The sequence below is a fragment of the Ischnura elegans genome, chromosome 11, assembly GCF_921293095.1.
Source record: "Ischnura elegans chromosome 11, ioIscEleg1.1, whole genome shotgun sequence".
NCBI lineage: Eukaryota > Metazoa > Arthropoda > Insecta > Odonata > Coenagrionidae > Ischnura > Ischnura elegans.
Window position 1 is genome coordinate 40678453 of NC_060256.1, and position 12594 is coordinate 40691046.

Here is a 12594-nt window from a genome sequence, read left to right on the forward strand (position 1 = left end):
CAAATCGAGTAGAAAGCTGTGAAATATAAGCGTGAAAGTAGCTTACCGAAAAGATAGCCGTTGGGCGTGAATTCTTTTGTGGCTTGATGACGTGGCAAATTCGGCGTGAAATGTTTCATCCACCTGTGCCCCGGAAAAGAATGTCATCTCATGTCGTGACGAGGAGAAGACGAGAACGAAATCTCTTGAGCAAACTATGTCTTCCTCCGTGCTTGTTCTCTCTCGTAAATTTGTTTAACGCCCTTTTCTTTCCACCTTTCAATTTCCCTCGGCTATTCTATAACCTTATTGTTTTTAACGTGCGCTAGGTTTTGCTAATATTATTTCTTCTCTTTTGTCAAATGAAATTAGGAGCTCGCTAATTATTGGATATGTGTTGTGGTTTTAGAAGTCTTTGTGATGATAAATGTTTTCGAATTTTCTCATACTACATATAATTTTACTCTTTATGAAAACTCTATCACAGCTAATTGTATGTATAATTTATTCGTAATTTTGGTGTATGATATTAGCATATCATATGCTACTGTTAATTCCCACGATGTGGTACCTATGTTTTCAGTTATATTATGGTACCTATGTTTGCTAATTTATTAAAAAGAATTAGAAAAAGAATTATAATGAAAACAGTCTAGCCTCTTTCGAGGCTAAATTTTTACATTCTTATTTGTAATGTTTTATTTCAAATTTGAAATAGATATTGATTTTTTTTTCATGCGTCATTAATGTGGCAAACTAATAAAACTTTCCTCTCTCCATTGTGCGTGTACAGAGCCTGAATTTTTAGGTTGCTATACAATAGTAAAATATTTCTTTCTTTCGAAAGGAATCATATAATAATATAAATAAATGTTTTAATCATCATGCGTTCATATATCCCGCTTTTATGCAATATATTTAATACTTTTTCCACGCATATTCTCGCCTCGTGTACTCGTAGTTTTGATTGAAATCTGTACCTGAGAATACATAGTCAAAAAGTGTGCTACCACATATGAATGCGTAATTATTTGCATAAGCTGCCATAAAATACTTGAAATTGTACGATTGAGGCTCCCAATCTTCAAATTGTGTGCAGCGTAATTACTCCCAGGAAAATGATTCACCGTGCCAGGATTTTTTTCATGTCGTGACTCATGGAATCGAATCACTCCTATTCCTGCTAGGCGCGTGATCGATAGCCTTAGCGCTTTCGTGATCACTTATATATCCCTCACTTCCCTCTGTGTAAATCGGGTGCTTTTTCTTTATGGCATGGGTGCGGTCTCTCTTTGATGCGCCCGACTCCTGCGCCAAAGGAGGGCATAAGCCTGAAAGGTCAATTCCCCACTCCAACCCATTCCGAGAATGATTATGCTGTCACCTAAGTCAGTCCCGTGGTAATCTGCAAGCGACAATTCCTTTCAGATTCTCCCCTTCTAATCGATCTGTGGCATTAAGAACCCCTCGATACCCTTTACCTTTTTTTCCTGCAAATGTCGGAACGGACCGTTAATTCTTTTCCAGATCTTAAGAATATCTTTGGAGCTTGACCACGTAACTTGTGGCTGTCAGAACTAAATTTGGGAACCACGTATTTGAAAAGGGAAAAGGTAATATCTATGCACGAAAAAATGGAAGTTAAATGTTGTGTAGAAAATTAAAATTCCTTTAATTAGCTTCTAAGGCACCGAAATTCATCTTGTACTCTATAGGCTATAAATTCCTCCGGTAAAGAAGATAGTTTGGTAGCTTAAGTGTTGAAACACCGGACGCGAATTTTGGTGATCCGGGTTCGAATCATGATAATCGTCTTGTTCCATCGTGGAAATGTGTTTCACTGATCATGTCAGATTACATCGGGTAATTATTTTTGATCATCATTACATAAGACAAGTATCATATCATACTATTTTGAACGCGTGCTATTTTGAAGCGTGAATAAGGTTTCCTTTTCCTGCTTCAGATGTTTTTCACCAAACTACTTCGCTTGTTATGTGTTTGAAATTTGACCAGGAAAATTGTTGCGACTATTTTCCTGGTAATATTTGTGACAAATCTGTAGAAATTTATTTGAATTTGATATCTGTGGAATTTGGTAAGGTGAATTAATCTCCAATCATCAATAATCGGTTCCACAAGATCAAGCGTGAAAACGCGATACTTATACAACTGACTTAAGAGTCATCCATCGCAGATTTACGAGTACTATAGAAACACCATGTTTTTCATCGTGAGCTAAAGTTGCTTGTGGAAAATTGCTTGTAAGTTTTAATTTACAATATTTTTAAATTCCATCCGATGAAGCCTGAATCAACGCTCTACACTTTTTACGAAGAGCAGAACCTGAAGAATTTTCTTCTCGCTATTCATTAAATCATGTTCACGAGCCAGCTTGAGATGCGTGCTTGAAAAAGAGTGAAATATCGGTAAGATTGGTCACCATGTGCTACGGAAGGCTCAAAAGTCGTTGGCTACTTCCTTTCTCCCTTATGTTTACATTCCTGGCCTCGAGTTAGTTTATCCAGGGGGTTAGTTTGCTCGTTGGTCGGGGTAAATTCCGGAGGAAGAGTGTGATGGAAGAGTGTTCGATGATCATGGGGGCGTTTGAAAGGGCAAATGAGGGAGGGGCACGATAGACGACCCAAGAATATCGTCTCAATGCGTAAAAGCATGCGCCGAATTTGGGGGCATCGATTTGTATTCCAGTACGTCGAACGTGTACTCACTGTAACTGCATTAGCTTATATATGTATACAAAATGAATGTAATTTAATGCGCTGTACAAATGGCATATTGTTACAATTTCTCTGTTTCGGTAATAGTTTATAAATTTTATTGTTGATTTGCTTGTATCACTTTATCATTTCTTGTTTTGTTGTATTTCTTAAAAATGGTCATCTATATACTGGTATATTTGCACGATACGGACGATTATTCGCTTGCAAATTTATTGAACGCATTTATGAGGCTGAGTAGCTTCCGAATATGTCACAAATTTTTGTTCAATATTCTGTGTTGGGATTACGAAGTAAAATGATTTCTGTCTCTCTATCTAGCTAGGTTTTTGTGTATCTTTTCATAGAAGTATGGTCGATAATGGAGCAGGACTGCCCCAAATTTTCGTTATTATATTTATAGTGGTTGTATTTGACGCGTCTTCAATACTTTCCACAGAAATTCTTTACGGAATGCTTCCTGTAAATATACTTTTTATGTCCTCTGGGATCCTTGGATGAAGGCAATCTTTTACGGTAGCGGAGTAGGACAACTTTCGTTGGCTGAGCTATATAATTCTTACAACTGAAAGTTTTTCCATGAGATGACCTCTTTTTCTTTTCTTGCTTGTGTTATGACATGGGGTTATATATGATTCTGAAGTTTGTTATCTTGAATAAGACTTGGGCGATTTACATTCATTATAGTTGGGTTCGCGACGGACGCCCAACGCTGTAAAAGAGCGAATATTTCCCATGTCCATTTGTATTTCGTCAAATATTTCATCTTGGATGGATTTGAGTATCGTTTAGTTTATCGTATCTTGCAGGAGTGTTGGCGCAATTTTAAATTGGCATGCCCTTGGTAGGTAATTGGATGATTGCGATGGGAGACGGCTGAATCCGTCATTGAGACCTATCGACAATTACTGCTATAAAATCATTTCGAGTCATAATAGTCAGCAGATACTTGTGAATAATTGGATTTGAATTTCTCGATTCCAAATCAGATTCTTTGCTCGTCAATAAAACGCTGCCGATGTGTAATCACTGGTTTAACACAAGTACCGATATTATCATCGTTTTTTTAGCTTCTTAAATAATAAGAAATTTTTTTCTTGAAAAATGCACTCTCTCATCTTCGCGTGAGAGATCCGTTTTACGGAATTTTGTATATTTAAAAATTAATAATCTATGTTAGAAATGGCCTTCCATTTGTCATTTTGAATATTCTAACCTGGAAATATTCCGTTTGATGTTTATGCTTGACCGTAGTGAATGTATATATATTTTATGGACTTACTTATGGTGTGTATTTACTTGAGGGTTTTATGCTGGAAATTATTCATAAGCTTATCTGCAGTGGTATATTCTAATGATGTTTTTATTTTTTCGTTTTAGGTGAGTACCATGCCTGCCAGTATATGGAAGGACTGTGGCCAATTTATAGCTATTCATAGTGAGTATATACTACGATAGTTATTTTACTGTTCTAGCTGTTCCGGAGAGACGGGGTGTGAATTTGCTATGAGTTCATTTTGCCCAACGATATCTGCCATCCGTCTTGGATGTTTTTTATGTACTTATTTTACTAGTTGATTTTTGTGGAGGGATGAAGAAGATCCCGGCGTGTGTGGCGACATCAAAGTGATATTAGTTCAGCCGAAGTTGCCTGCGATTGAGCGGGATAATAGCAACCTACCTTATTATAGCAAAATCTCCGTGATAAATAATTATGGAAATGGAATGACGGGATTCAAAATTTAGGTTTTATCTCGATTTACCCGAGGAAAAGAGAGGGAAAGACTTATGATATGTTTTGAGGGAAATGTGCCGTTGGCCTTAAATCATGAAAATATGTGTGATAGGGTTTTAATAGAAATGCATTATGGAAATTTTGTCGGTGGAGAGCTCCTAACCTAATTCCACAATAAGGATATATAGTTGTATTTCTTCACAATTCCTTGGCGCGAATGCTTTATCATTAAAGTATTGATTTATTTTACACCAAAACAGCACTAAGGCCTTTACTTTGGGTAATCTAAAAAAAGTAGTAAATTTTATATGTATGATAGAAAAAATATCAAATAGAATATAATAAATAAGGATAATGATTAAGAAATGCAATATATATACAAAAAGCGGGGAATCAGAAAGTAAGGCTTTGCAGTTGGCTGTTGAAACTGGTGCGGAAGACAAAGAAATCAAGGGTAGAAGAATTAGAGAGGGAATTGAAAAGGGAAGATTAACGGTAGAAATGGGATCTTTTTGAAATCGATTGTCAGAATTTGGGCAAGTTAAAGCTTCTTGTATTAAAGAAAGAAAGTCTCGTGTAAAAGAAAATATTGCGGGTCGTGCGTCCTGGAAAGTATGCATATAAACTTTTGGAAATTGAAAACTTCGAACTGAAAATTAGAGAATATTCAGGGAAATTGTTAATATAAATTTTTTATGAATCCTGCGGCAGTTTACCCCTATGAAAAAAATGTATAAACCTAAATAAAATTTGTATACATTCTTATGCAATTGTCATGACAATGTATAAAATGTAAGAATGTATAAAAATTTTATACAGGTTTATACAATTTTTTCATAGGGGTAGGAATGGTATTAATATCCCTTTGGAAAGGCTAAAAACTTTTATTATTACTCCCCCGATGTGCGTCGTTATTGCCTCAGAGAAAATGTATTTGCTGATCTTCATCATTTTTCAGTATAGAAAGATATATTGTTTTCCCGGCGAATTGGCTGATCGCCACCGGATCAGGAACTGCATAACTGTGACGTTTCGATGTCCGACTCGGCCATCGTCCTGAGGACTATGAGTGCCGAGTGAGAATTTTGTTCTCACGCGAAAAAAATCACTTTCAAAAAAATTCTCACTCGACACTCACAGCCCTGAGGACGATGGTAGAGTCGGTAATCGAAACTTCGGCAATAACGCAGTGACAGACCCAGTGGCGATTGATTTATTTTATTTCATTTCGTTTCCCTTCATCTCCCCGTAAACAGCACATTTACGGCCTTGACAACGGGGAATCAACTATCAACAAAGTAGGGTAATCATTAACGCCCATGCCCTGGATAAGAGCAACTTACCCAGGCGGTACTCGAACCCGCGACCTCTGGCAGGCGAGGACCTTACTACCCGAGGCCGGCGATCCCGAGAACACTTCACGCAATTTGTAGTATACTTTGCGAAAAGATCAGATTGTCGCGTGAGCAATGAACACTCAATAGTCGCATCATGATAGGCGCATAGCGATTCTTATCGATAGTCCATCTACTTAACGCACGATATGGCATTTAAATAGTTCACTACGTAGCGTATTTAAAAAACACGAGTGGGAAACAGTGTGACGTGTGTGAACATTGACCCATGTCCTATTTTCTCACGCCAAGCGAACCTGCATCTTGAATAGTGATTAATTTTATTCGCTAGAGCTTCCAACTCTGAGTGGCTGGAGAATCGATTTGTATCAATTACCATCGGTGAAATCCATGTCACATTTGAATTGTTGGCCGACTGAAAATATACTGGCTCGTGTCACTTAGTCTGATTTTGACCTATATTATTGCCCAATTGGTTGAAAAAAAAACACTTGACTTCTTATGCCCAATTCCCGTATAATATTTCTCCATTACTCGCGATGAGGTTTGTTCTGTGGTCTCGGAAATCTTTCCTCACTCCTGAGGGTTCGTCTCCCACGTCATTTCGTTGTGGAAATACTATATTAGAAACTTTCATCGAGATTTAAAGGTGTGAAGTTCTCGACGACCTTATATATCATTTCCATTAACCTGTTGTGAAAATGATGCATAGCCGTTGTAGCCAATCGCCGTATAAAATATTGAGTGATGAAATAGCTTACTGTGTCAAGTTATTTCATTTTTTTGAACTTACTTTGAGTGATGTATTTTAAGGCGTGAATTCTAAAGCAAAGCAAGTCTTGTACCTTTTTTTAGACAGTCAACTCTTTCTTTGCATATTCATAGGTACAAAAATAAATCACTTCGACTTTTCCCTTCGAATACGCACTAATGGCTTGTTAGCCGGCGTTCAGCTCTATCTTCACCTATCCAAACCAAACTTCGTGTCCAAACATTGAGTTAGAGAGACGTAAAAGCCAGCTTTTTGGGATGATACCGCGTGTTTTATTATTTCTGCATTATTTGAAGTGAAACACAACCTACTCATTTTTGTAGCTCCGAATGTGTGTAATTCACTCGCCTGTGGCATAGTCCGAGCAGAACTTTATCCTCACCTGTCCGGTCCTACCTTCGTTTTAAATATTGAGCGAGAGAGATGCGTAATTCAGCTTTACTTGTATGATAGTTTATATCGTGTAATTGTGATATCACGTGTTTCATTATTTCTAGATAATTTGAATTGAATCACAAGCCACTCATTTTTTTGCCCCGAATGTGTGTAATTTTACTCACCTGTGGTATTTTCCGAGTAGAGCTCTATCCTAACCTGATAAATTCAACCTTCGTGTCCAAACATTGAGTTATAGAGATGTAAAAGCCAGCTTTTCTAGGATGATAATTTTTTGTCGTGTCGTGATGATATCGCGTGCTTAGTCTCTCTCCATAATTTGAAGTCAATGACAGCCAAGTCATTTTTGAAGAGGGACCACATGAATAAAATCGGAGTGCATCACTATCCGGTGTCACTTGTCTCATCGCCTCCACGTCAATGGGGATGTCGGGTCCGTGGCAGTGCGGTTCTCTGGCGGGATCTCCGCTACACTTCCCAGCCTCCCTTCCTCCGTCCACTGTCCACTCCCCTCGCCGGGGCGGCGGAAGGAATGTTTTGCGTCTGCGTAAAGAGAAGGGGCCATTGCCCGCCCCTTCGCTCTCTGCAACACTCTTTGCATCCTCTCATCCCGAAGGAGCGTCAGCAGCAGTGGCGGCTGCTGGTTACATATCAAGGGTGTGCATTAGAGAAGATATACGAAAATGAAATTATATCTTATGAAAGAGGGCATGAAGTTAAAATGAATGCTGCTTAATGGCACTGAATGCTTTGACGGAATAGGATCCTGAGCGCAGGTAGTGTAGGTGGGAGCTACACCCCTGCACTACCTGCGAGTTACTCACCAAATATGCGCGTGTGCACTCGCGTCGTGTTGAGTCTGCTCCCAGCACCCATTTTAACGCGATCGTGTAGACCGAATATGCGGCTGGCGCGATGCCGCGGAATCGCACACTTGTAGAGCGGTGAATTCGCCAAGGAGATAGCAGTAGCGTTTGGAGCTTCATATCCCATCTCTGTGTACGAGATTTTTATCTTTCTCTTTGCAAAGGAATAATGAGCTTTCTTTTATAATTCATTCATCTTTGAGTGTGCAGTTGCTAACATGCGTATATGCACGCGCCCCCACTGGTCAGCAGTGAATATTTCTTGGGTGTTGCACCGGGTTGGTTTCTCCATATCCCCATACAACGTTTCGACAAGCTACTCGCCCATCTTTTTCAGGGATTCAGGAATCCAATAATGATGGAATTTGGATTCCTGAATCCCTGAAGACGATGGGCGAGTTGCTTGTCGAAACGTTGTATGGGGATATGGAGGGCCTTACCCGGTGCAAGACCCGAGAAATATTCACTGCTCTTGTTCGCCGGGAAAGAACCAGACATTATATCGAAGCAGCGTCTTGTCTCCTAAGGGAAAGGTTTGTAACTTCGCGCGGTTGCTCTAATTAATTTCGTATTTTATCGGTCATTTGCTCCATTTACATGAGTTGGTTATTTGTTGTCAAGGTGTAGTTGAAGTTGGTATTTCATGGGCAATAGTTGGATGAAAAAAGGGAGTGAAGTTTAAGTAACCGAAATGTTTTGGTGGAAAACTGTTCTTCCTCGTCTGGGTACGGAAAATACCTGGATTGGAAATTATTAATATAGCGATCCCAGACAGCGAGGCGTTACAGACGGGTTACGTTGGGGAGTCCTAGGCTCCAGGGTCTTCGTACGTGAACGGGTCTTGGGTGGTTTCGGAACTAGTTACGCTTGCGAGGTGATGATGAGCTGTGTTTATAGCCCCATTGAGAAAGTATTGTAATAAAACATTAATAATACTAGTAACTGCCCGTAAATATTTTTTATGGCCGTCAGTCGAAGGAGTTCAATTTGAAGAGTATACTTTGATATTTTAAATGAAATGACTTTTTATTCGTTTCTCGCACCAATATCATTAAGACACGACTTTTGTTATACCATTCGGGTGACCGCATGGTTTCAGTCTATAGGGTCATCAAATAAGGATGGTACTGTTTTGAACATGGTTTAAATGAAACACTGAATTACTTACAGTTGATGTTTTATTTTTTTATAATTTTTCTTCTCAAACATTTTTTAACATAATTAATTAATTTCAACATGTGCGCCATTAGTCGGTCACCTAGAGAAAAACCCGGCGTCGGCATTAGCCTACTCCCAACGAATGGCTCCTAGGGGACTACGGTTTAACGTCCCATCCGACGGGCGGAGTGCTGCACTTGAATTGCCCTTCTCATAGCACTTAAGCAGGGATCGGGCAGCCTCTGAAAAGTCTCTGCCACCCTATCCCTTCTATCTTCCTATGAATTACTGAAACCGCATCTTTCTTTTATTATAATCCCGTATTTCTTCGAAAGGGAAATATTACCCTTTCTAGAATGGAATCGGTGTAGCCTATCACTTTTTTTACTGTCCGACCACGGAATTAATTTCTGGTGCTCCCGTTCCAGTTGCTTTCATCCTCTCATTTAGAACGGTTTTTTGGTGTGAATGATGTGTTGGTGTTAGTGAAGGAGAAATACCGCTGAAGTCATATGGAGCGCGACCGGATAGCGGTAAAGGTTCATGGTCGTCCAGTTAACTCTCGTGGATTCCTGTCTCGGCTCATTTAGAACTTAATTATTTCGCTAAATTTCTCGGGCTTTGGGGTGGAGTCATTTGAAATTATACAGAGCGATTTTCAAAGTCTTCTCCATTAAAATCGGGTGTTTTAAATATCTGTAGCCCGTCTACTTTGCGATTGATTTTATGGAGAAGCAATTCACATCCGTTTTTGAGGGAAATTCCATATCTTAATATGACTTTAACCGGAAAGCGTAACCTTGAAATGGGTGTGTAAAACAAAGCATGAACTACCTCACAATGTAGAATTCATATTAGGTTTCCTGTAGTGTGTCGAATTCTCCTCTCCCGTGTAGCATATTCCCGGTGTTCGCGAATGCCTTGATGTATTCTCTCTCGTTTTATAAGCTATGAGGGGAAAATTAGGCTTCTATTTTGGTGTTAGCTAGAATAAGGTGCTTCATTTTTCCATCCTTACTTGCGTTGGAAAACCACGTTTATCATTTTCCATATTTCCTTAGATTTTCGCCCTCCACTCTTGCTCAATTTGCCCTTCAACCGGCTCATTCGAACTGCGGAACTTTTGTTTGTTCTGATATGCAGACAAAACCGAGCTGAAAAAATAGCCCAAAACTGCCTTAACTGCAAGAATCTGATTTTATGGTAAGATCGTATCAGAAGGATAATCGGTTGCATGATAGGTAAAATGAGCTCGTTCGCCTATATTTTTTAATATCGATTTTGTAGTTTTTTGTTTCTCAATCTGTCGCCTACCAGCTTAAGGGCCGGGCAAACCGGGCGGCTACTCAGGGCGACGTAGCTAGAGGGGTGACCAAATGCCCGGATCCCTGTTTAATTGCGGGGTATTCCATTCCAAACCTCCCGGTAGAGGGGCGACACAACAACAGTTTGCCCGGGTAAGTATTTCGCCTTGAGCCGGCCCTGTCGCCTTCTTATATACTGTCGTGGTTCTACTTAGCAAAATTCTAGCAAAGGAGATCGTGGCACTGGCATACCACAATTGATTCTATCTCCCTCAAACCCCCTGTGACCATTCTCGCAATTGGCCCTTGAACCTCGCGATTTGGCCATGACAATCAACAAGGTAACAATCGGTAACCCATCAAGGTCGGCCTAAGTGCAGAGCACGCAGGTGGACACTGCTAGTCAATTTTGATTAATTAATAATAACAATAATTTTTATTTACCACTAAACCATTTTACCTGGTGATGGCTGTAAGTGAGGGTTAGCTTGAAGTCCTACCTAATACATAAGCTCACCAGAACTTTTAACCACCTCAAGGTCAAGTTAAAGGCTATATAATTATGAGGTTGCCGGCCTCGGTAGCGGTGGGGTAAAATCATCGTCTGCCAAACCGTAGGTCGCCGGTTCGAGTCCCGTATTGGTAGGTAAATGCTATTCAGGGCATGGATGTTTTTGTATGTTTTCTTGTTAAATGATATGAAAATCATGGTGTAAAATGCCAATAGCGCTGTTTTGGTGGTATGGAATTAAATAAATTAAAAAAACATCAAATAATGGTTAGCATTAACCAGATATTATAATACTGGTCCTTCGTGTCTCGCAAGAACCTCCTTCGACCGCCACAGTTCAGGAACGGTTTCGTGAATCCACTGGGGATGAATGGGGAACTCGGAGGAAGTGTGAGGGGAAGGAGGAGTTGTGTTGTCGCTGTTTCTCGACAACCCCTCTTACACTTTCTCCCCGCCCCCTCCTCCTGTCCGCCGCGCTCCGTTCGTCAACTTCCCCGCGAGGACGGCTCCGCTGGGAAGAGGAGGCTGTGCGAGAGAGAGCCGTTCTTTCCCGCTCCCTTATGGAACAGCACAGCCTTATGACCGATGCGTCCACTGCCACGTCTGCGGTTTTCCTTCGACATTCCTCCGCGAGGGTGCGTGCCCCGTCGCAGTGACACCGTCGAGTCGTCAAATGCCCACTGCTGCGTCCTCTCGTCATTATGACAGGCGGCTCCTCGCGGTCTTCTCTGCGAATCGTCGCCGGAGACTTTTCTCCGTTCACCTTCGTGAGAACTGCCGTCATGTTCCCTAGCGATTGATGCAGTCAAGGGGACTACATAGGGAAGACTTCAATCAGTCTCGAAGGAGATTTATTTTTACTCCCATTTAGAGCGCATTTTTAATTGGTTTGATAAAATATCCGTGGCGCGGCAATGAAAACAGAGCGATACATTTTTTTTCGATACTTGCTATTTTCATGGGTGGAGTTTTGAGGGGGTAGAGGGAGCATTGCTCCCTGTGGGCCCCCAACTTAAATTGTAATTTATCCGAAAAAAAATACGAAACCTGTGCATTCAAGTACATTGAAAACAAAAACTTCAAAATTATAAATAAATTTTAGTCCTAGATAGTAATTAAAATGATGTTCGCAGGGGCTCATTTAAACAAATTTCCAGGGGAGGGACCTAGGGGATCCCTCCTTTTCACTGGGAGCCCCTAATCCCCAGGCAGGATTGCTGACCTCCCTACATAAAACTCTTAACTCTGGGGTGAGGTTAAATCTTCCTAAACCAATGCAACCTGTAGATTTATTGGCTGTGTTTGTGAATGCTTCTGTTCCGATTTTAGCTGTAATATACCAGGTCACGGGCTATATGCAGGGGAAACTTTTCTGTTGGACGTCCGAAAAATGTTAGTCTTAGGAAAATTTGTGCTTCTTTTTACATATTTTTTTACTTTTCTGCAATTTATTGAAGGAAACATAAAAGACAGGTTTAAGGGTAGTTTTGTAATCCCTCTCTTTGGATCAAATCGACTATTGTATAAACGTGCATCGTATTATAAATCCACTTTTCGGAACCCCGATATTGAGTGCCGTCTTTCTTTGAATTGGCTCCGCGAGTGTTTGTTTTCAAGGCGTTTACGCTCTGCCGAGATGCATATCGCTTTCCCTGGAAACATTTGAAGACGTCGGCTCTGTCGAATTTGTTCCTTCCCAGCAGGGAACGACAAGATACCGAACGCCTCCCTATCATAATTCATAATACTGATTTGTTGTCAGCGTTTAATTGCCTCCAGC

General features: G+C 40.3%; 1 protein-coding gene across 2 annotated transcripts in view; it reads left to right on the forward strand.

Moving 5' to 3' along the window:
* LOC124168499 (unc-112-related protein-like) overlaps positions 1-12594 on the forward strand; it is a 148286-nt gene that overhangs the window by 88575 nt on the left and 47117 nt on the right. The window lies entirely within an intron of this gene.